Source organism: Moschus berezovskii, chromosome 3, assembly GCF_049115385.1.
Source record: "Moschus berezovskii isolate FMDL1 chromosome 3, NW_MosBer_1.0, whole genome shotgun sequence".
NCBI classification, from domain to species: domain Eukaryota; kingdom Metazoa; phylum Chordata; class Mammalia; order Artiodactyla; family Moschidae; genus Moschus; species Moschus berezovskii.
This window is the reverse complement of record NC_142462.1, coordinates 68516311-68540763: the sequence shown is the minus strand read 5'-3', so window position 1 is coordinate 68540763 and position 24453 is coordinate 68516311. Positions and strand designations below refer to the sequence as shown.

General features: G+C 39.1%; 1 protein-coding gene and 1 pseudogene across 1 annotated transcript in view; one reads left to right on the top strand and one right to left on the bottom strand.

Moving 5' to 3' along the window:
- GPR141 (G protein-coupled receptor 141) overlaps positions 1-24453 on the top strand; it is a 55441-nt gene that overhangs the window by 12750 nt on the left and 18238 nt on the right. The gene's annotated exons all lie outside the window — the stretch shown is intronic.
- Positions 10110-22512, bottom strand: LOC129551943 (BRO1 domain-containing protein BROX pseudogene; annotated as a pseudogene).

Genomic DNA, 24453 nt, shown 5'->3' with positions numbered 1-24453 from the left:
TTAAAAGCCCTTCTCTTGGTGGTTCTTCTCCTGTTCCCTCTTTCTGAGAGTAACCACCCGCTTGGTGTGTTCCCTAGTTCTCTGTCACTGTTATGACCTCTTCCTCTTTCTTTTCTACACTTCCTCAACCTTCTTCTCTTCTTCCCTTTGCCTCCTTCCTTTTAAAGTGTCTGATAGTGGAGCCAGCCAGAGACGTGTTCAGATCTGTATGAGGTTTATCAGAGGTGGGGTCAGCTCAGATTCTGTGCCTATGGGAAAAATATCACGCTAGAGTTATACGGCTAGTACCTCCTAGACCATCTCCTGTCATAACAATATTGAATATACACTGTGTGTCAAGATGTGCTTAGAACCATGATTTGTACCTACTTAGTACCTTGTATGTCACTATTACTAAAATGTTCACAAAAGCTTTGCAAAGTGAATAATCTTATTATTCCCATTTTATACAAGAAGAATCTGTAGGTTTTAAACAGATTTAATAACTTGCTCAATTTCAAGTGGCTAACTCCAGTACTCTTGCCTGGAAAATCCCATGGATGGAGGAGCCTGGTGGGCTGCAGTCCATGGGGTCGCTAGGGGTCGGACACGACTGAGCAACTTCACTTTCACTTTTCACTTTCACACATTGGAGAAGGAAATGGCAACCCACTCCAGTGTTCTTGCCTGGAGAATCCCAGGGACAGGGGAGCCTGGTGGGCTTCCGTCTATGGGGTCGCACAGAGTCGGACACGACTGAAGTGACTTAGCAGCAGCAGCAACATCCTAAAAGATGCTTCCTCCTTGGAAGAAAATTTATGACCAACTTAGAAAGAATATTAAAAAGCAGAGACATTACTTTGCCAACAAAAGTCCATCTAGTCAAAGCTATGGTTTTTCCAGTCGTCATGTATGGATGTGAGAGTTGGACTATAAAGAAAGTTGAGCAATGAAGAATTGATGCTTTTGAACTGTGGTGCTGGAGAAGACTCTTGAGAGTCCCTTGGACAGCAAGGAGTTTCAACCAGTCCATCCTAAAGGAAATCAATCCTGAATATTCATTGGAAGGACTGATGTTGAAGCTGAAAGTCCAATACTTTGGCCACCTCATGTGAAGAACTGACTCGTGAAAAAACCCTTATGCTGGAAAGATTGAACGCAGGAGGAGAAGGGGACGACAGAGGATGAGATGGCTGGATGGCATCACAAACTGGATGGACATGAGTTTGAGTAAACTCTGGGAGTTGGTGATGGACAGGAAGGCCTGGCATGCCTCAGTCCATGGGGTCACAAAGAGTCGGACACGACTGAGCGACTGAACTGAACTGAACATCCTGATCAAGTGGTGAGCATCCCAGTATGTTCTGAGTTTTCCTGATTATATTTATGCTTCCAGTTCTACCGCTATAATTTAAGAAAGACACTGGCAAACTAGAATGTCCAAATCATCTGGCCATATGAGGAGGTACTGGAAACCATACCACCTTCATCACTTCTATCAATGAACATTTATGGAATGCAGTGTCTATTCCAAATCTTATGATGTGTTTTATGTAGACTATTCACATGCAAGTAAAATATTTAGAGCAATAGCTTTGTGAAATATGTAATATTATAATCCTCCAACTGACAGATAAGGAAAATGAGGTATGGGGATATTAATTAAGCTGCCCAAGATGGCCGAGCTAGTGAATAATAGAGCAAAGACTTCAGTGTCAAAGCTTGTAATCCCACATTATGCTGGAAACCTTAGTTACTTGCCTGAATAAGAAAAGATGACAGCATACAGAAGTTGAGAGAAAAGGCAGATGACAGGAATATTCAGTTGATGAAAAATATAATTTTAAAAGGAAAAATACTTTTTTCAGTGCTAATTTCCCTTCTGTATCTTATGAAAATTACTGTTCTCCTTCTTCTCCCCTTTTTGTTCTTAAACAAAGTAAAAGTGACACCTCAAAGAAAATAGGAAAAACATTTACGTTGTAAAGATCCCCAAAATAGAACTATGACTATGGTGGGATTATTAGAGGAAGGTAGACTTCTGTTCAATATAATAAAGAACTTTACAGTTATTATTTTTATCTAATAACATCACAGACTGTCTCAAAAAAAATTGTGAATTTTATGAAGCTGAAAGTGTCTTCCTGGATATGAAAGAAAATTCTTAAGTTGAAAACATGCATACTGGAAAGTGTATGACCTCTTAGATAATATGAGACCTCTGAGATGTTTTGGATCTAGAAGTTAGCTCATTTAAACCATCACAGAAGCCCAGTAGATTTAAGAATGCAATTTTATACGTGACCGTATTGAAGCATGATGAGGAAAAATGGCTGAACCTAGGTAAAGTGCTAATTTAGTCATGGAATTGAGCTCTGATGTAGTCTTTCATTCCGTTGGCAATTTTTGTCCAGTTGTCTCCTAACAAATTACTTGGCAAAAAAGCCAGCCAAATGCAGTCTGTGTTCCAATTATACACAGAATTGCTGTTCTTCTTAAATTTATTTTTGTTCTAAGAGACACATTTCTTCCTCCACAGCTTAATGGGAGTTTTAACAGGGTGGTGACAAAGGAGAGTGTCATCCCCAGGGAGTAGTGAAAGCTAAAAGTGCCCTCCTAAGACTTGGAAAAATGAGTAAATGATGTCGTGTCTGAGCAGAACTCAGTGTTGCAGGAGATGCATGAGTCCCTCTTGGGAAAAGGCAGATGACTTCAGGAAATCGGTGATGGACAACAGGAGGACAGGTGCGGGGACTGACTCCGGATAGACAGGATCCTTTCTTTGTATAACCTTTGGCTTCATTATACAAGAGGGTTTGCATAGAAACAAAATGTCAAAGTCCAAATGCCTTGCTTAAAGTACTCATTCAAAAAAGTGATATAATAATGGCAGTTTTCATGGATTACACTGTATGCTCAGGTGTGGTATCTTATCCACATTTTCTCAACATTTTATATTATGGATACAAAGGAAACAGAACTTAAAGGCTTATAAAGACTGTATTATACATTGTATCGTTTTTATCTTCAAAATGACCTTGAGATAGAGCTGTTATTGTGTTTTTAACTAAGCCAAGGAAAGCTATATACAGACGTAGAAGCAATAGGTGCTATTCTGAGTATATCTAAGGCTGTTGTTTGTTGTTTGTGTCTGTCACCAAAGTCACTATTATTAGGCAGCTAAGAAATACAGGGAAAACTAGAAGGTCCTACTATATAGCACAGGGAACTATAGTCAATACCTTGTGATCATCCATAATGGAAAAGAATATGAAAAAGAATGCATGTATATGTGTGTGTGTGTGTATATATATATATATATATATATATACATGTATACATAAAATGAATCACTTTTCTATATAGCAGAAATTAACTCATTGAAAATCAACCATACCTAAATACATGAAAAAAAATTTTTTTAAAGAAAATTGAAACGAGAAAGGAAAAAAAGAAGTACAGAGAAATTTTACATGATGGAGGAATTACTAGAAGAACTAATGGTTTTAAAATACTTTTGTAATAATGAAACTTATATTCTTATTATTGAAGAAAATTTGGCAAACACTGAAAAAGTCTGTAGAAAGGGAAATAAGAAGTATTCATGATCCACTTTCCCAAAGCAGCTGCTCAAATATTTGATAAAATCACTTTCAATAAATTCAGATAATACAGTAGAGAACATAGTGTATAAACAGTCATTTATCACAGGAATTTTTCTATTTCATTTAATATTTCTTTATAAGCATTATTTTAGTGACACAGTAGGTCAGAGGTATGTAACAGAATTAACTTATTGTTATCAAGTCTCTTTGCATCTAGTGTGTACATTTTGCGCACATTGCTGGTATTGCTCTTAGTAATCCCTAGCAGAGGGTTTACGGCCTCAAAGAGCATGACTGCTATTCATGAACTTTCCATACATTGCCAAATGGATTTCTAGAAATGTGGTCTCCATCTCAACTCTGATGAGCAGTGTTACCTTATCTTGGCCAGCACTGAGAGTGTCACAATATTTCACTTCACTGGATGAAGATCTTATTGCTGTGTTGGTTTTCACTGATGACAATGATTTTCAAATACCTTGTCAATACAACTCATTAAAAACACAGATAAAAGTATCTGTGAAGGGCAGTCTTGAACTAGGTGTTCCCTGAACTTCCTGGTGAAGTTCAGACAATCACGTCACCCCCACTGGGCATGTGAGTGGATATTGAGTGCAAGATCAGGGGAGCACAGTGGCAGGGACTCCAGTGTGTCTGAGCTGGCCTCTCCTCCCTCCACCGGGAGTGTTTTTTATCGGGTGAACAGTCTTTGAATGCCTGTTGTGTGCTCAGCAGGCTTGCACTAAGCTTTCCCTCTGCATTTTTTTCATAGCAAAGATTGTATTCACAAAGCTCTCTCTTCAAAGGACAAAGTGAGGATGCACTCTTCGAGAGAAGCTGAGAGTACTTCGTGATCTGGAGGGATCCCCGCTGGCAATGTTTCCTTTGAAGGCCTTGGATTTTATTGTATTCACTCCTCATCAGAGAAAATGGGAGAATACATCTATCTTTCACCATCATTTGTCTTTTTTAAAGAAAATGTTTTCTGTCTTTATCTTTTTCTTTTCAGATTACTAATTAAAACTGTCATTATGGAAAATTTAAATCATACCGCACAGTGAATCCCATATACTCATTGCCTAGCTTTGCTCATCTATGGTGATGCAACTCACAGCTGCTCTGGTTTGGTTTATTCCACCTCCCCTGAATCTGGATCATTTTGAAGAAAACCCCAGAAAATCCCCAAAGTAAAAATCATCTTATCCATAAATATTTTGGTATGTATCTGTAAAATATAAGGACTCTGTTAAAAAGAAAAAACAAAAACATAACCATAATACTGTCATTTTGCCCCAAATAATTCTTTAATATCATCAAATAGCCAGATACCACTCACATTTTTTTCACACAAACTTTCTCTGCATCTCTGGATAATGTATCCAGTTATGAATCAAAACTATTAAAAAAAAAACCCATAAACTTGATACCTGAAAGATAGCAAAGAATAGTTGCCTTTCTGGTGGCAATGTGTGAGCAGATGGGGACATTATTTTTTAAAACAAGACACTTATTAAAGACATTGTATTCAGCTAGATACTGCCAGCAAAATGTCGTGTGATAAGTCATCTCAAGACTCAGAAACATTATGAGCAAGTGTTTATCCTCTTGGAACTGTGTAGTGGCTAAGGGTCAGCCATTTGGTCTAGGCCCAGCTGGTTGGCTTTCCAAATCTCACTTGGTCTTGCTCCAGCATCTGTGTCTGCTGCCTGAGGCTGGACTCTGTTGGCTGGTTTAGCTCCACCTTCTGTGTCTCTCATTCTCCTCCTGGGACCAGATAATTAGCCCAGCATGCTCTTCTCAGGGTAATGGCAGAGCCATAGGGATGGGCAGAAATACCAACTCTTAAGGTCTAAGTGAGAAACTCTCACTCCATCCTTTCCTCCTTAGTCTTTGGGCCAAAGCAAGTCATTTGGCCAAATGCAAAGTCACGGGAGCTGCTTCTATGGTGGGAAGGATTGCAAAGTCACACTTCAGAGGGTGTGCATATAGGAAAGGGTGAAGAACTGGGCAAAAATGCCCTGTCACAAACATATACAGTATGATAACAATCAAGTCAAACAACATTACATATAAGAAAATTCAGATAAAATACCATTAGATTTTGATGCTAATTTATAATGCTTTCTTATGGATAAACTGTTAAAAAAATCACACACACACACACACTTTAGCCAGGGTCTCCAAGGCATATCTCACAGGTCTGGTTTAGATTTCTCTTCCTTTTTTGCTGCCTAGTGTTCTCCTGGGTTTTAAGTGGTTCCAATGTTAAATGTGTCTTTGTTGAACCTTGTTACTTAATGAAAGTTCCCAGACTCTATATGTGCAATTGTTCTGTCACTTTAAATATATGTCATCTTCAATATATGCTGCTTTGTTGCTAAAGAACCTTTAGTTCACTGTGCAAAATACCCATTAATTACATATTTATGTGATTGAAACCTTATTTCTCTACCTGACTATTCTGTGTCATTTCAGCTACCATTTATTAAGAAGTTCTTAATGCAAGTCTCTAAACTGGACCCTTTACATCTCTTTGTTGTTTCATTTAACAATTCTGCAATGTTGTTAGTGTAATTTCCATTTCACAGAGGAACTGAACCCAGAGAGATTAAATAAATTGCTTAAGTTCAAATTTATAATTTTATAGTATCAGATTTAACATGCAGTCATTTTTGGCCACAAAGCTAACGACTTTTCTGCTATTTTCTGCATATCTTTTGTTTCATCCTCTTCTTCCCTCCTGGACCTGAGTTTCTAGATTATCCTCTGTGATACAGTGAGGGATAGGTTTTATGGCAGGAATTTTGGTGGCAAATATTGGTAGGATCCTTTTTAACTCTCTTGAGAGCCTATGGTTTTGGCAGGGCATGTATTATTATTTTCTATAAAACTGAAGGGGTATTTTAAAGTGAAGAGATGTACGTAGCCAATAAGTAGCAGCGCTAGGACCCAGGCTATTTTTCTCCTATATCTTGTAATTTATTACATTTAATTGTGATAATGAAAAGAGTGATAGTTTACAGTTTTGCTAATGGAACTAACAAGTTAACTTGACTATTAAGGACTATATTTTCTTTTAAGGCTCTAAAAGAATTCAGGAATAGAAACAAAGAGAGTTTTTCTCACATTATGACAAAATAAAAGGTGAGTTGGTAGAAGATGATTACTGTGTAGGCTTACAGGCTGCTGGCTTCCCTGATAACTCAGCTGGTAAAGAATCCACCTGCAATGCGGGAGACCTGGGTTTGATCCCTGGGTTGGGAAGATCCTCTGGAGAAGGGAATGGCTACCCACTCCAGTATTCTGGCCTGGAGAATTCCATGAACTGTATAGTCCATGAGTTTGCAAAGAGTCGGACACGACTGAGCGACTTCCACTTTCTTTCACTTTACAGGCTACTAGATTCTAGAGTGTTAGGTTTGTAATAGGAGTTTTGGAACTTCTGGTAACAAATTGCTGGTTTTACAACTTTTTAGGAGATTCAAGTTAAACAATAATTCAAAAAGAAGCAAACTTGAATTTATCCAAATATCCTTGAGTAAATCAAACTGAAGTTTCTTCCTTTACATTATCCTTATTTACCAGTGAGTACTTTTTACTGCGAAGATCTAATTCAATAAATTGAGAGTTTGTTTTTCTTTGTGTCTTAACCTGCCCTTTGTGTAGCAAATACTGTTACACCACGGTTTGTTGTGTAGAAATAGGATATAAGTCATTAGGTTATTTACAATGGTTTCCCATTAATCTGTGTCTCAAGCACTAGGAGTCCCCAAAATACCAGAGTACTGGTTTGGGTTAGTTGTCGCCTCATGAAAGTTGGAGGATGAAGTTTCATTCCAAAGTGTTATTTATTTTTATTCTGAGTTCTTCAGAACATGCTATTATAAGAATTTTGAGTTATTGATATATTTCAGGGTTTTATTGTTTTTTGTTTGTTTGTTGTTTTGGAAAAAGACCTCTAGACAGAAAAGAAAGGGAAACTAATGAGATTTATAGGGTGACCACTCAGGGTCAAGGCACATGCTGAGTGCTTTACATACTTTATCTCATTATTGGTCCCATGCTATAGATGAGGAAATAGTGTAGTAGCAGTTTTATGAAGGCAAACTGGATAAAACTTTAACTTCTTTAATTATCAGATTTTAGTGGTACAAAATTTGATTAGGGGATCTCCTGGCTTTTTTTTTTTCTATTAAAACTTATAGACAGATAAATGTTTACTGCCAAGCTACCACTTAATCAGCATCAAGAACCTAAAATATGTTGATTCCTGTTATGGTAGTAAAATGACTGTAGCACTTCTAAGTCTCAAATATACTCACTCTACTTTGTAAAAATACAACAGAGTTTGGAGAATTCCCTGTCAGTCCAATGGTTAGCAGTCCACGCTTCCACTGCAAGGGGCATGGGTTTGATCCCTGGTCAGGGAACTAAGATCCTGCAAACTGCATGGTACAGTAAAAAAAAAAAACATCCAAGAAGATTTGCCTTTTCCCCGAAGGAATCTTGAGATTCTTTCTGAGTGGACCATCTGAGTCATGTGTTCATACTGAATCAATTTATTTTAATTAGGTATAAGATGAGAAATGAAATGAACCACTCAGTTCACCTTAACCCGAGTTTAGAGTCCCACCATGAAGTTGAGGCATGAAGTGAACATCTTGAGACTGACGTCGACCCTGGAAAGGAAATGTCGGGCTTTGAGGAAGGCAGAAGTGAGATCTGAGGAGGCAGGCAGACACCGCTGTCCGCAAACCGTTTATCCTTTCGATGAGCCATGGAGACAGCAGTCTTGTTAAGAACCGTGGGGGAAACTGAAAAGACTTAGACACAGTTCCTGCCCTAGGAGATCTATATTTTATTATCGAGAGGGAGGAGTTAAATTAATAGCTATAATCAAACCTTGAGATGATGTGAAACAAAAGTGGTACAACTAACTATTAGAGTGGGAAAAATTCCTCGGGGAGGATTGTGGAAAATTCTTAAAGGAAGTGAAAAATTACTTAGAGCAAAAGGAGTAGTTAGAACTTTTTTTTTGGGCCATGTTTAATATATTGCCAAGAGAAACTGGGACACAGGGGAAAAAATAAGCTTTATTAGGGAATAGGATGGACGGAGATTAGAGGAAATAATATTCAGGGCTTTGGTAGAAAATGTAGCACCTTAAAGAACAAAAAGTACTCTATTTCACTGTTTTATTTGGGTCTGTTTCCTCAATATGGGTGGTAAAAATATATATATAGCATGAGATGAGAAGTACCATTTCTTGCTGGCTGAAAATGGGAACTTCTGTATTCTCAGGTGAGTTTGTTCTGTTGCTCAGGAATCCGTGTACTGAAGAGCAAATTTTTCTTTCAGTTTACATAATTCCCTTCTAAAGAATTTCTATTTCCAAATGAAGTTTCAACTTCATTTACTTGGATCTCATTTGTTATAAAAGAGGACATAACGTTGCTGAACTTTCAACAAGGTTTTCAGCTCAAACTCTTTGTATCTGAGCATTAAAGGAAAGGTTTTCCCTTACAGTCTAGAGATGCATAAGGTGCCTCCCAGGAGGCCAAGCCTATTGTGAGCATTTATTAGGGTCCAGCTTTATATAAGGTGTCCAGGAAGATATGTGGAAAGTGCCTTAGCCAGAGAACCTCAACTTTCTGTGATGGATATTATCAAAATGGGGCAAGGTCACGTGCAAACCATGGATGTTTCTGATTACAGACAGATCTTCCTAATTGTGGGTTTCTCTGACTAAGATTAAAATTTACATCATTTTTAAAACACATAATAACTGTCAGCAGGGAATGTAGGCTCGGAAAATGTGGACTGAGGCTTGTGAGAAGAATGAGTAGCTGCTTTCAGATCTATGAAAGGAAAAAGCTACGCATCTTTCTTCTAGTCTAAAGCATATGGTCTAAAACAAACTAATAAAAGAGAATTACAAGCATATCTCTTACTGTCACCACCCTTCTCTCCAAAAGTAAAATGCACTGAGGACATCTCTAAACAGCCAGGACTAGAAAATCACAATCTATGGAGGTTGGGTGTTTGCTGGTTGACACATTCAGGGCGTAATGGAGAGGACTGTGGTATGTTCCTTAACAAACCCTTCAAAGTGTGGTGTCTGTTCTTTGTGGTTCTGGCAGTTCCATCCCTTGAAATTTCCAGTCTCCTTTCATCTGCTCTCTTTCTGCCTGCAAAATCCTTTCCATCCTTAAGTTCCATTTTATTTTATTTTGCTTTTTACTTTAAAAAATATTAGAGGTTTGTTTATTGAGGCTAAAAAGAAGTGCAAGGCTACCAGCAGAGGAGTTAAGTTTTTGGATGGTCTTAATACACCTATAAACACTAATGAGTAAGTTATAGACTCCAACATGTGTAAGTGATTTGGTATGAAGATTTTTTGATCCTTAACTGAAAGTAATTTTTTCCCCCACCAGAAAAGATAACTGACATGGAATATAACAAGTCTGTGCTACCAGGTGACATAATGGAGAGGGGAAAAAACTATCTATTAAAAACTGATTCCTGTCATTCTTCTGGTATCAATTAAGAGGAAGGAAAATAAATTTTTCTTTGTGAAGATAGAAAAACACACCTGAAACCACATGATTCTGGCCTATAGTGTTTAACCTGAAACTGACTACTACCCAGATGTTTGGAGAAAAAACCCAATCCCCAAATATGCCCTTTAGAGGTGCAATAAAAACTGTCCACAGGTTGTCCTGATTCAAAAGGAGTTTGGAAACAAAGCAGAAAACATCTCTACTGTGTTAGAAATCAAGAATAAACTGAAGGAAGATTCCTTCTGAACGTACTAAATTAATCTATAGGCTTTAGAGAAATCATTGCAAGATACATGAAGTTCCATGGTTTATCTTATCTACTGGTAGAGAAATTCAAAGTGCACACTGGATCAATGTAGTTTAGGAGATGTAGCACCCAGTGTCCTTTTGAGGTTTGATATCCGGTTCTTTCACAGGTTTCACCACTTCTTCTGGTTTGGGTTTAGCACTGTCATCCTTGGGTCTTTTGGTGAGATCAAAAGCAGCCAACGTTTCTGGTGTCCAGTGCTCACTTGGAGGAGGAAATTCGAAAGGTACAGGTTCTACGAGACCATAATTTGCTTTGAGTTCCAGTTGTGGGGCTTCTGTTGGAACTTTTTGAAAGTAAATAAATCCATTTTCTCGCTGACATTTTTCTAGAGTGTTCTTCACAAGATTTCCAAGTTTCCTAAAGAACAAGTGTCCCGAAGGTTTGACTGTTGGTCCAGGTCCTTTGGTTTCTCCATATTCTTTGCATAATGCTTCTGCCTTTGCATAAAATTTTTCTGCTTCTTGGAGCGACCTGATTGCTTCACCACATTTATCACTAGCCAACAAAGTCTGACCATGATAACAATAAGCATAAGCTGTGTAGAAACACATTTTCAAGTGAAGATATTTTCTCCATTTAGCAGAGTATGCAGGCTCCAAACAGCTTTCTGATAGAAATTGGCTGTTTCATATGCCAGAGCAGCAATTAGTCCAGGAGCATATTTCAGCTCAATTGCTCGAGCAATTGTTAAATATTTAAGATACCTTCTTGAGCTTCAGCCTGACACTGGATGATGTAAGCTTCTATGAGTCGTGCCTCTAAATCCCGCCCCTTCCTTAAGTTCCATTTTAAAAGCAACCTCTTCTGTGAAGCCTTCCTGGGTTCCTCCTTTTCCTAGTGTGGCTTGTTCTCCCCCCACCACTGTGCCCTCGAGGCACTATTTCATTCCATCTGCATGTATTTCTGCTACGCATATCTGTCTCTTGCACTAGGGTATAAGGTACTCAAGGCCAGGCCTGTGTCTCCTTTTACTTTATTTTCCCTCCTTCATTACTATATAATCTTTATACATCTCTTGGGAAAACATACGCATCTTAAATATAATTACTCAAAGACAATAAATATACTAGGAAATGGGTCCCTTGGTCTCAAAGCTTTGCAATGTATTTCTTCTTCTCTCAGGGATAAAATATATCAATTATATTGGAAGTTTCCACCATTAAAAATTTTGTACCTAGTAAGGGAGATCAGGAGTCTTAAATTCAACAAATACTCAACAAAATATTTAACATTTATTATAGACCTACCATCATACTAGTAATGGACTAAACAGTTATGGTCACTGCCCTCATGGAGATCCTTGTCTAGTGGGGAAAAAGATCAATCAGTATAGAAATTAGCAAATAATTAGAAGTTAGGCACTGCATTATGTGCTATGAAGCAAGTGAGTGATGATTCTGGATAAAATAGAAGCTTCAGAGAAATTGTGAGTTAGAAAGTCTATTCTACTGGTGAACCTGATTTGAGATGAGCAGAGTGACAACCATTCAGGGAACTTCTTGAAAGAGCCACCAGTAGACAAAGGAACCAGGACATTTGCCAACCAGTACCTCATCTGCACAAACCTTGACTCTTCTGACATCCCAAGGGTGATAGAGAATATGAAGCTATCACTGACTCATAGAACCTTAGGGCATTTTTTGAAGTCTTGGATACCCACCAACAGCATGGAATTTGAAGATATAGTATCTTAAGCAGAGCTTAGTTTCATCATACTCTTTTATTTTAAACTTCTCTGTTAAGTAGTATGCATGTTTTTGTGTGTGTTTTGGGGTGGGGGTATAATACAAAGACATGCAAAGTCTACTATTTGTAAACAAGGAGTTTCATTAGATGTTCCTAACTTTCTTCTGTAATCTGCGAAGGCAGTGGTATGGAACATAGTCAATTTGCACTTGAAAATGTTCACTCAGATCTGGGTGGTTCTAACATTATAGACTCAGAGGTTCTGCTACAATTCAGACTTCTCCTGTACCAAATAATGTACCAAAATAATATCCTATTTCCTGGTGGTAACATAACAGATCACCACAATCTTTGTGACTTAAAACAACAAAATGTATTCTAACACAGGTCTGGAGCTAGAAGTCTAAAATCAAAGGCCCAAAATACAAATAAGATAAAATAAATAAAATCAAAGGCCCACAGGGCTGCACTTTCCTTGAAGGCTCTATGGGAAAATCTTTCCTTGCTTCTTCTAGCATCTTAGAGGCTCCGGGAATTCCTTTACTTGTGGTTGCATAAGTCCAACCTCTGTCTCTGTCTTTACATGAGCTTCTCATCCTCTTTCTGTGTGTCTCTCTTCTGTGTATCTTTTTTAAGGACACTTGTCATTGGATTTAGGGCCCATGTGGATAATCCAGGATGATCTCAACCTCATCTTGAGATCCCTAATTTCATTACATCTACAAGGATTCTTTCTCCAAATAAGGTCACATTCATAGGTTTCTGAGATACTAATTGAACATATCCTTCTGGGTGCTGGCCATCATTCTACCTCACTACACCATCTTATTCAGAAAATATGGGAAAGGCATTTCTATTTTTATTGTACATAGTTTTAGCTATATATATGCTGCTTCTGAGTCACTTCAGTTGTGTCCGACTCTGTGTGACCCCATAGACGGGAGCCCACCAGGCTCCCCCGTCCCTGGGATTCTCCAGGCAAGAACACTGGAGTGGGTTGCCATTTCCTTCTCCAAGCTATATATATATAAGAATATAAAAGATAATCCACAATACCAGCATGTTATCTGAGATGAAGCATCATCATCCAGGGAAAAAATATTGAGGACAAGTCAATGACACAGATTTTGGATCTCTGGTGAATGCTTTCCCCTGTTGGTCATTCACAGAACTTGAAGGTCTAAGTCCTTTTTGGGCATTCTGTCTTAAGAATAATTCTTCAACCAGAATCCAGAGAAGCTGCTGATCCCGGTATTTGGTAGCTTTAAGAAGCTGAAGGGTGAGCTTCCCTGGTGGTTCGGTGGTAAAGAATCCAACTGCCAATTCAAGAGACACGGGTTCAATCCCTGATCCAGGAGGATCCCACATGCCTTGGAGTAACTAAGCCTGTGTGCCTCAACTACCGAGCCTGTGCTCTAGAGCTGGGAGCTGCAACTACTGAAGTCCACACATCCTAGAACCCACACTTCACAAAAAGAAATGTCATCACCATGAGAAACCCGTGCACCACAACTAGAGAAAAAGCCCTTGCAGCAGTGAAAAGCCAGCACAGCTAAAAAAGTAAGAAAGAAGGTGAAGGGTGAGCCAGAACCTAGAGAGAAATGCCTTTGGCTGTTTGGTAGTTGGCCCCTCACAAGGTAGTTCTGTTGTCTGAGCCTAAAGCAGAAGCCTGGTGAGTTAAAGAGATGGAGTTAAGATAGGATTGAAAAAGCCAGGTCTTTGTTATAGACTCTCAGAATTGGTCATCTTATCTTATCAGATTCAGTGATGAGTTTTCTGTACAACAATCTGTCAAGAAGTTTTCCAATCCATGTTTAAATATCTGGCACCCCTTGTTTCGTCTGACACTATGGTTAGTTGTTTCTTCCACCCCCCCATTTTAATTCTAACAGGGATTTCACCCTGTGTTTCATAATGAACAAGATGGTCCTCCTCTTCCTGTATAAAAGACCAGAACTCTCTTAGCAACTTAGTTCCTCTCTTCGAAAATATTGAAGCTTACTCTTTGCCACGTGTATCCGATAGTCACGAATCACTTTTGTAACATGGGACTAAATTGTCTAATCTTAGAATTCACCTTGGCTGTGGTTAGAATATGCTGTCCAGAGGCAGCTGGGTAGCAAACCAAAAATAAAGGAGTTGGGGGAGCTGAGAATTAGGTGGGAAACGGAGGAAGTAAGTGGTACCTCCTCCTACTCTGGGATTCCTGTAAGAAATTACTTCAGGCCCTGTTGGGCGGGACAGCAGAAAAACTTTGAAGGAAAGAGGTATGGGAATAAGTGCATAGCACAAACTTGAATTCTTCCAGAGATTCCATTAGGAATAAGGCAACGATGAGGGGAAGCAGAAGCAGCCCTTGGAATCAGGCAGTCTTTCCTGCTGAGCCACACCAGGGAAGCCCTCATCATCAGATAAGAGTACCCAGATCCTAGACCTCTTGGGAGCATGATAAGTGATGTAGATGACTTTTCCATCATAGTTCCAGGAACTGAGGAAGACCTGAGGACGTGGCAGCTATGTTGTGACAAACTGTGCTAGGATCAACACTCTCACTGTTGATGAGGAAGCATAGACCCAGAGACACCTGGGGCTGAAACGGAGAGGAGGGGGAGCCTCAGCAGATTTGTCTGGCAAATTCCTCAATAGTTTTGACTTGCAGAAAGCCTTACTGCTCTAAGATATTTCACATTCACCTTGGAGGTATGGTGCCTTCCATCTATAGTTGTTGATGAGTTCTCAAATGAAAAGCTCTCTTTCTCTTAATAAAGAGGCTCAACATTCTCTTAAGTCATTTCCCACTCCCAGTCTCCCAGGTGTTCTGTTGGCATGGCATCTTGATTTGTTGACAGATTACATTGAGCTCCAAGACAGAGGTCAATGATTTTTCCAAAGCTCTATTTAGATGAGACGCCAAGACAGGATTTGAACAGGAGAATACCTGTAGAACTTCTGGAATACTTCTTTCCCTGTTGGCTTAGCTCACTGAGGGCTAAGGGTATGGTTTCAAGCAGCAATGAGTTACTTGGGGATAGCATTTTATCCAAAGCTCCTCACTTAGTCCATTGCAGAATTCTGCCAACAAGAACAAGAAATAAAGATCGCTGGCTGATTGGAATCATTTAGATAAAATATTTTTTTAAAAAACTGCTTAATAGAAACAGCTTAAATTAGAAAGCAGGAATAAACTTTTTACTTTAAATGAATATTATGTCAAAAAAAGTCAGTGTAAAACAATTTGACACTATAAATATAAATCCATAAATATTTTCATGTCATACAACCACTTTTTTCTTGGATACCAGGGAAATAATCCAAAATATGTAAAATACTTAATTCACAAAATGTTCATCCTAGAAGTATTTATAGCAACAGTAAATTGGAAATGTCCCACTGCTGAAAATTTGGTTAGATAACATTGAAGATGACCACGTGATGGGATGTTATGCAGTCATTTAAAGGTACAGAAGCTTAAAGGCTAAGTCCTTCAATATATCACTAGTGAAAAATACATGTTGAAAATTGAGGTACAATGTAATTATACTATCTTACTAACAGAGATGCATAGAAAGAGCCTAGCAGAAAATATACTAAAATACTCAAGAGAGTGGAAAAATTCTTTTTTTTTTTTTAGTTTAGTTGCCTCTTTTTGTAATAAAACAAGACAGACATACCAAGAAAAGAAAAGGAAATAAAACCCTGGTAGTTATTATGAAGGAAAAAAGATAATGGGGAAGATGAACAAGTAGATAGTTAAGCACAACATGGTCAGAGCAGCGCAAAAAAGAAGAAAGCCTACTTGTGATACTCTTGATGAAACAGCATGAATCATGTGAAATGAAAATGTGAAAAACAGCCTCTTTAGTGATATCCTATCCTTCTCTGTTTCAGTTCTTCCCTGGGCTCAATGGGAGCTCATGGGTGAGGAAATTGCTAACATGGCTGACTACAAAGTCATTGGAAGTCATCCTTCCTTGCCTGACAGGTTGTTTCTCTTTGTGAGTGGAGTGGATAAAGTCGACCGGATTCCATAGTGAGGCAAGAAGAAGATCATTACTGCAATGGGCATAGAGCAGTTCCAGGAACACTCTCCCATAGATTTAACGTTTTCTGAGAACAATTATTGGGCAAGAAAGTATTAGTCTCTCTTTTAAGCAAAGATTTCCGGAAGGTGAGGGACATATGTGAGGGTCAGAATTCATAGCACATTTTAGTAACTATAGATATGAGAAAAGCTCCCCCTGGGAATGGAAATAACTCACAAAGTGCTTCTTATTTTGTGGAGAGCAGGTTGTAGAATAGCATGCTGAGGTGACTTGCAGGCAGTGTGGCTCTTAATTGTACAAACACAAAGACTCTGATTTTCAGTCTCATGGGGATCCCATCTCAGCTTTCACTTCCCTTATGGGTCACGGGAAGTTAACAAGTCAGGAGCAAGGCTTAACTCCTCAAGTGATTGCAAAAATAATAGCTCAACCCAGAATGCTGTTGTTGTTTGAAACAATTTTTTCATTCGAGCAGCTGCAGATTTATAACTTTACTTAAAATTGCCTAAGCAGGCTTTTCTTTTATTCAGTTTTAGTTGGAGACTCAGGAAATTCCTTTCAAACTTCAGAAATAGGATAAGTAAAGGAAAATGACAGTGAAAGAGGGAATTTGAGGGAAAAAACAGGGGTGGGGTGACTGTTTAATATGTTACTTAGGCATATAATTCTTCCGAATGGCTTTCTTTAGAGTTGACTTATCTGTTTTGTTGTTTTCCACCTTTTTTCTGATATTTCAGCAAGTTTTTTTTAGCTACCCTGAGGTAGTTAGTTCTTAATATGGAGCTGTCATTACAGTCTTTTCTCAAAATACTTTGGATAAAATGCTGCTTGATTTTCATGATTAAAATGAATGTTCCTATTTGGTTCTAATAGAAAGAACAAAGCGTAATTTGTTCTAAAGCTGAATGTGGTTCAATAAAGAATCTGCCTGCAATGCAGGAGACCTGGATTCAATCCCTGGATCAGGAAGATCCCCTGGAAAAGAGAATGGCAACTCTAGTATTCTTGACTGGAGAATTCCCTGGACAGAGGAGCCTGGTGGGCTACAATCCATGGAGTCACAAAGAATCAGACACCCTGAGCTACTAACACCTTCACTTTCAAAGGTATCTCAAAGGCAGGGAAGCCATTTTTCCACCAATGCCCTTTTCTCCCTCTCTTCTAGCTGGAGCTGAATATTCACTGTGACTCCTAACAGGTATCCTTGAAGACGGGTATATGGGGATGGGCTTAAAGCATGGCTCTGCCACAAAGAATCTGCTTTCAGCTCCCTGGGCCTCTGGGGTCCTGTTACAATGATGTTGTGTCATGGGAATAGTTCTGAACTGCAATAGGGGAACTGAGATTCAGTTAGTGATTCTGCATTAGGTAAGGAAGGTCCTGGTTGTGCTGCAGTACACAACAGCCTCTAGGTTTCTCCCCAGTGTTAAGATTTTGTGATTTTTGTCTTCTTTTCCTTGGTAGAGGTGTTCCTCTGGATCTAAAGACACAGTGGTAACTCATACAGCTTTCGTGGATCCTTTCTTTCCAGAAGGGTGCAAATGTGGGTGTGGAGGGTGACAAGGAAAAAGTGAGATACCAATGATGAGTACTCTGAAGAAATGACTGGCGTCACTTTCTCATACTGAATGATCAGGAAGCTGAGTCGCCCACAGTCCCTTCCGTTCAGTGGGCAGCAGCAGAAGTTAGTGATTCAGAGATGGAGTGGGAAGCAGAGAGGAATGAATAAGGTCTGGGGGATGAGGCCTTTTATCATGAGCCTGGCCAGGTCATCGAGTTCTTAGTTACGAACACAGCAACCACTGTGGGTAACTTCACGACTCTGCTCCCGACCTTAAGGCAGCCACTTAGCACCACCAGTCCTCTCTATTAATTCCTGCCTGCCAATGCAGGAAATGTAAGAGACGTGAGTTCAATCCCTGCATCAGGAAGACTGTCTGGAGTAGGAAATGGCACCCTACTCCAGTATTCTTACCTGGAAAATTCCCCGGGCAGAGAAGCCCAATAGGCTACAGTCTCTGGGCTTGCAAATGTGTCAGACATGACTGAGTGAATGAACACACACACACTTATATTTTGGGTTACTATGGTAACATTGCTGTATGACGTTATACAAATGTTAGGTGTACAACATTGTTTTTACTTTATTATATTTCTACCGCCATGACCACCACCAAAAGTTTAGCTTCCATTTGTTACCATAGAGCTGATCCCCTTTATCCAATTCACCCTCTCCTTCACCCTTTCCCCACTGGTAACCACTATTCTGCTCTCTGTATCTACATGTTTATTTTGGTTTGTTTGGTTTGTTCATTTGCTATGCTTGTTTTTTATATTCTACATATGAGTGAAATTATGTATTTGTCTTTCTGGGTCTGACTTATTTCACTAAGCATAATACTTTCAAGATCCATTCATGTTGTCCCAAATGGCAAAGTTTCATCTTTTTTATGGCTGTGTGGTATTCAAACACACACACACACACACACACACACACACACATCTTCATTCACTGATTTGTTAATGGGCTCTTAGGTTGTTTCCATATCTTGACTATTGCAAACAATGCTATGATGAACACATAGGTGCATATAATTTTTTCAAGTAAGTGTTTTCATATTCTTTGGATAAATACCCAGAAGTGGGATAGTTAGATCATATGGTAGTTCTATTCTTAAGTTTTTGAGGAATCTCCATATTTTCCATAGTAGTTGTACTAATTTATATTCTCACCAATTGTGTGACTGATGCTTTAGCTGAAGCTCCAATACTTTGGCCACCTGATGCAAAGAACCGACTCATTAGAAAAGACCCTGATCCTGGGACAGATTGAAGGCAGGAAGAGAAGTGGGTAACAGAGGATGAGATGGTTGCGTGGCATCACTGACTCAATGAACGTGAGTTTGAACAACCTCTGAGATATTGTGAAGGACAGGGAAGTCTGGTGTGCTGCAGTCCATGGGATCACAAAGAGTTGGGCACGACTTAGTGACTGAACAACCAATAGTGTACAAGGGCTGCCTTTTACCCACATCCTCGACAACATTGTTATTTCTTGCTTTTTTGATGAAAGCCATTGTAAAAGCTGAGAGTGACTTTGATCTCCCTTCCTTTTGAGCCTATGCTTGTTGTTAGAGCTAGGGGAAGCATATAATTCTGTCTTATTTTTAAATCCACCCAGTCACTCTGTGTCTTGATTGCTGAATTCAACCCATTCATATTTAGTGTGATTATTGACAGATGAGGACTTAGTACTGCCATTTTATCTTCGTTTTACGGTTGCTCTATATCTCCATTGTTTCTTTTTCCTTAAGTTTCTGTCTGTCACTTTGGTTTGATGACTTCTTAATAGTGTTTTCTCAGTTTCCTCTCTTCCTGTTTCATGTCTCTGCACTAGACTCATGTTGTATGGTTGTCATGACGTTTGTACAAAATGTCTCGTAGATAAAACAGTCCATTTCTGCTGATAGTATCTTATCTTCATTTATCTGTGAGATCCATCCTTCTTTTTTCTTTTTGCTGTCTCAAATTATCACTTTTTATGCATTTTTTAAACCAAATTGAAGTAGCTATCGTTATTCTTTCCTGCTTTTCTTCCCTTTAAACTTCATGCTTGAATAAAGTACTCAAAAACATATGCTGATATAGAGTTGCAATTTTCTAATTCTATTTACCACCTAACTCAAATGTCTATGTATTTTTGCCTTTTTGTTTGTGATAGAAAAGTTCCTATCAATATTTTTTATAAAGCTGGTCACTCAGTAGTGTTCAACTCTTGGCAAACACATGGACTGTCACCCACCAGGCTCCTCTGTCCATGGAATTCTCCATGCGAGAATACTGGAGTGGGTTGCCATTTCCTCCCCCAGGGGATTTTCCTACCCAGTAATGGAACCCAGGTCTCCCACATTGCAAGCAGATTCTTTACCGTCTGAGCCAATAGGGAAGTCCCATAAAGCAGGTCAGGTGTTGATGAACTCCCTCAGCTTTTGTTCATCTGTGAAAGTCTTTATTTCTCCTTTGTATCTGAATGACAATTTTGCTGAATAGAGTATTCTTGGATGACAATTTTTATTTTTCAGCATTTTGAGAATGTTATCCCAGTCCCACCTGGCCAGCAGAGTTTCTGCTGAGAAATTTGTTGATTGCCTAAAGGGGGTTTCTTTTTAGATTACAACCCTTTTAGTTTTTACTGGCTGCCTTTAAAATTCTTTTATTTTTTTTGTTATCGACTTTTGATAGTTTTAATATATTGTGTCTTGGAGAAGGTCTTTTTGTGTTAAACTAACTAGATATTCTTTTAGCATCACAGTCTTGTATATACAGGCCCTTCCCCAGGTTTGGGAAGTTCTCAGCTATTATTTCTTTAAATAATCACTCTCTTCTCCCTCTCTTCTCCTTCTAGGATGTATACCCATTACCCTAATGTTGCCCCTCCTAAAAGAGTTGGAATATTCTTGGAGAATTTCTTCATTTGGGGGGACTCTCAATTTTCTTTTCTCTTTTATCTGTATCATTTCTAGATTTCTATTTTTGAGCTCACTAATTCCCTTTCTGTACGGTGCACTCTATTTCTAATGCTTTCTAATGTATTCGTCATCTTATTTATTGAGGTCTTTAGCTCCAGAATTTCTGTTTGGCTAACTTTTAGAGTTTCAATCTCTTTGGTAAACTTTTCCCTCTGATTATTAGTTTTATTCCTAAGCTCATTGCACTGCATTTCTGACTTTTCTTGTAGCTCACTGAGTTTCTTCATAATAGTTTTTTTGTTTTAATGTGATCTATTAGTTAGATCACAATTTTCTGTGACTTAAAGTCTGGTTTCTGGAGAATTGCCATTTTCTTTTTCTAGTACCATGTTATTTTGGTTCTTCACGCTGCTTGATGACTTCTTCCTTTGCTGGTGCGTCTGAACTATTCAACATCTTTCTTTAGGTAAAGTTCCTTTTGGTTTGTTTTTTTTACTTGTCTCGGGAGGGCTGGTGTGCTGTGATTCATGGGGTCGCAAAGAGTCGGACACGACTGAGCGACTGAACTGAACTGAACTGAAGAATTCAGCTGGAGCATCTAGAAATTAGAGGCCTTTCTTTTGCTTTCCAGTAGGTGGCGCCATACCATGATTTTGGTTTCTTTTACCTGAGCTGCCTCTGGTTTAAATTTGAGAGTTGGCACTTTTCACCTTTCAGGGCCTCTGTCTAAGGAATGGCTCGGGGCCCTCATTATCACCGCTGTGCCTCCCTCCAGGATGGGTCAGTGGTGGCTTGCAGCTGCTGGTGTCACTGGCATCACTGGCTGGGGCACCAGATAGTGGGCTCTTCCACCAAGCTCAGGATCTTTTGAGTTGTGGGCTTCTGAACCACAGGGGAAGGGGAAGGTGACAGGGAGCTGGGTGCTGCAGGCACCTCTGCCATGTCAGGTTCATAGGCTCTGCTGCTGCAGGCAGAGGGCAGAAGGCGTCATGGGTGTCTCTGTGACAAGGGACAAACCATGGGCCCTGCCACTCACTGCTGCCCATTTTTCTGTGGCTGTAGTTGCATGGTGGCTGGGAGGCTATTGTTGTCTGCATCTCCTCCTCTTCTGCTCCTGGGTTCTCTGGGCTCTGGGCTCAGCGGCTGTGGCTGGTGAGCTGGGATTGCAGGCACCATCTCCACTGTGTTTCTGGTTCTACCTCCTCTGTTTGTTCTAGTCCACCCATTTTTAGATGTACAGATAATGTGGAATGCCCCAGTACCCTGGTGCGTTGGGCAGAGACACCTTTGTTGCGTTGTGAACGTTTTACTGGTTGTTGTTTGGAGGGGAGAAACAAAGAGAGCATTTCACATCACTGTGATGCTGGCGTCACTCCCCCACTACTTTATTTTTGGTATCCCACATATCTTTCTTCATTTTTAGAATATACATTACTCATTCAAGGAAAATCTAAGAGAAGTAAACTTTCTGAGTGTATATGTATTAGAATACATTCTTCCTTTTCTCTCCATCTCAAATGGCAGTTTGGTTGAAAGCAGACTTCTAACTCAAAATTGTCTTTCAAAGCCATTCAAATGTTTTCTTCAGCATTCAATATGTCAAAAGTCTGATGTTGATTTGTCTTAAAACCTTTTAAGATGCATCTGGGTGTTTTTCCCCTCTATGAGAATTTTTAGTATGTTTCGTTTCATTCCTTCAACAATTATTGATATTTATTAAGAAGGTATTATATGCAAAGCACTATTTCCAGTGCTGGAGGTAAAAAAGTGAGCCAAACAGAATTTCTTGTCCTTCAAGAGTTTGAATCATAGTGGAGGGAGCAAGAAGACAAAGAAACAAATAGCAAAAACATACGGCATGTCAGCGATAAAGGCTGTGGAGAAGAAAAGAATAAAAAGAGGACGAGGTGTGCTGGGTAGAAGTGGCCAAGGGTTGGCCTTTTAAAGAGAAAGGGAAGGAATCAATGAAGTGGCTTTGGTCAGAGGTGTGATGAGGGTGAAGGTGAAAGTTGTGCAGATCTCTGAGGAGAGAACCCTCCTAAAGAGGAAACTTCACGTGCAAAGACCCTGAGGTGGGAACATATCAGGGAAGCTTGAGGGAAAGCAGACAGCCCATTATGTCTACTTGGAATTCACCAACAGGAGGGGAAGTTACAGGAGATAACATCAAAGAAAGAGAGGATGGGGGAAGAGGGTTAATATGCCCCTGTAAGGCATATTCGGCATTGTCCAAATTTTGACTTGACTCTGAGAAAAATGAGAAGCCATCAGAGGGTTTGATGAGACGAACAACCCCTTCTGAATTATATTTTGAAAGATTACCTCAGTTGCTCAGCAGGAATTGACTATTTGTTGTTGTTGTTTAGTTATTAAATAGTGTTCGACTTTTTTTGTGACTCCAGGGACTGTAGCCTGCTAGGTTCCTCTGTTCATGGTATTTTCCACGCAAGAATACTGGAGTGGGTTGTCACTGCCTTCTCCAGGGGATCTCCCTGACTCAGGGGCTGAATCCATATCTTCTGCATTGGCAGGCAGGTTCTTTACCACTGAGCCACCTTGGAAGCCTGGGGAATAGACTACAGGGGAGGCAAAAGTAAAAGAAGGGAGAATTCATGAATTTTTTATAATATTCCTAGTGGAACATGATGTGGTTTGAATTACAGTTGTTTTAGCAATGTAAGTGGTGAAGAGAAGACACAATTTAGACATATTTTTTTTGTATTTTTCAACATAGAAAAGTTTTGTGTTTCTAAAAACCTTACACAAATGGTACAGAGGACTTCAATATATCCTTAACCCAATTTCCCAGTTGCAACATTTATCACATTTGCTTTTCACTTTTTACATATATATATTACAATATTTTGCCCCTTTTGGAAGTAAGTTGAAGATCTGATGCTTTTATCTCTGGGACATGCAGTATATACTTCCTAAGAATAGTACATTCTGTTATATAACCACATATAGTGACCAAAGTCAGGAAAGCAACCCTGAGGTAATTCTGTTACTTAATCTATACATTCTGTTCAGATTTTGTCAATTGTCCCAGGAATGGCCTTTATTAAAAAAATCTGATCCACGGATCCTATGTTAATTATTTTGAAGAAAAGAGGATAGGACTGGAGACCGGTTTGGGGAGAAAAAGAGGAATCTAGTATGACTTTAAGGTTTTTCACTAAGGCAGTAGAGAGTGGAGTTACGATCACCTAAGACTGGAAGGACTTTGAAAGTAACAAGTTTATCTGTATGTCTGGGAGGTGGGGAAGAGAGGTATAGGAGTTCTGCTTTGGATATACTAAATTTGAGATGTTTATTAGACATCCAAGTGGATACACAAGTGTGCTATTCTTTGTGGTTTGAAATTCCATCCTGATGTCTCTAAACGTGAGTCTCTTTTATTAATTCTGCTCAGTACTGGGTAAGAGCCTTTAACATAAAGAGGTCACCTTTTTTATTGTAGGAGATGGTCTTCAATTATTTGAGCATCCCATTCCATTCTGCTCTCTCCAAATGATGCTGGAATTTTAGATTTATTCTAAGTGCTTTGCAGCATTCCCTTTCAGTATTCTCTCTTGGCTACTTTTTGTTCCATCTGTGAGAATCTTTCTGAACATTTTTATAAGCTCACCAATTGTGTTTCTGCTACATCTTTTATTCAATAACTGTAATAGAATTTCTTTCACATCATTTTCTTCTTACTGAGGGTATTGATTACATTTAAAGTTACTTTTCATCCTTTGTCCTTTTAGCCAACTAGCTAGTCTGTTAGTTCATTTGCCGGAAAGTTTGATTTTTTTTTAA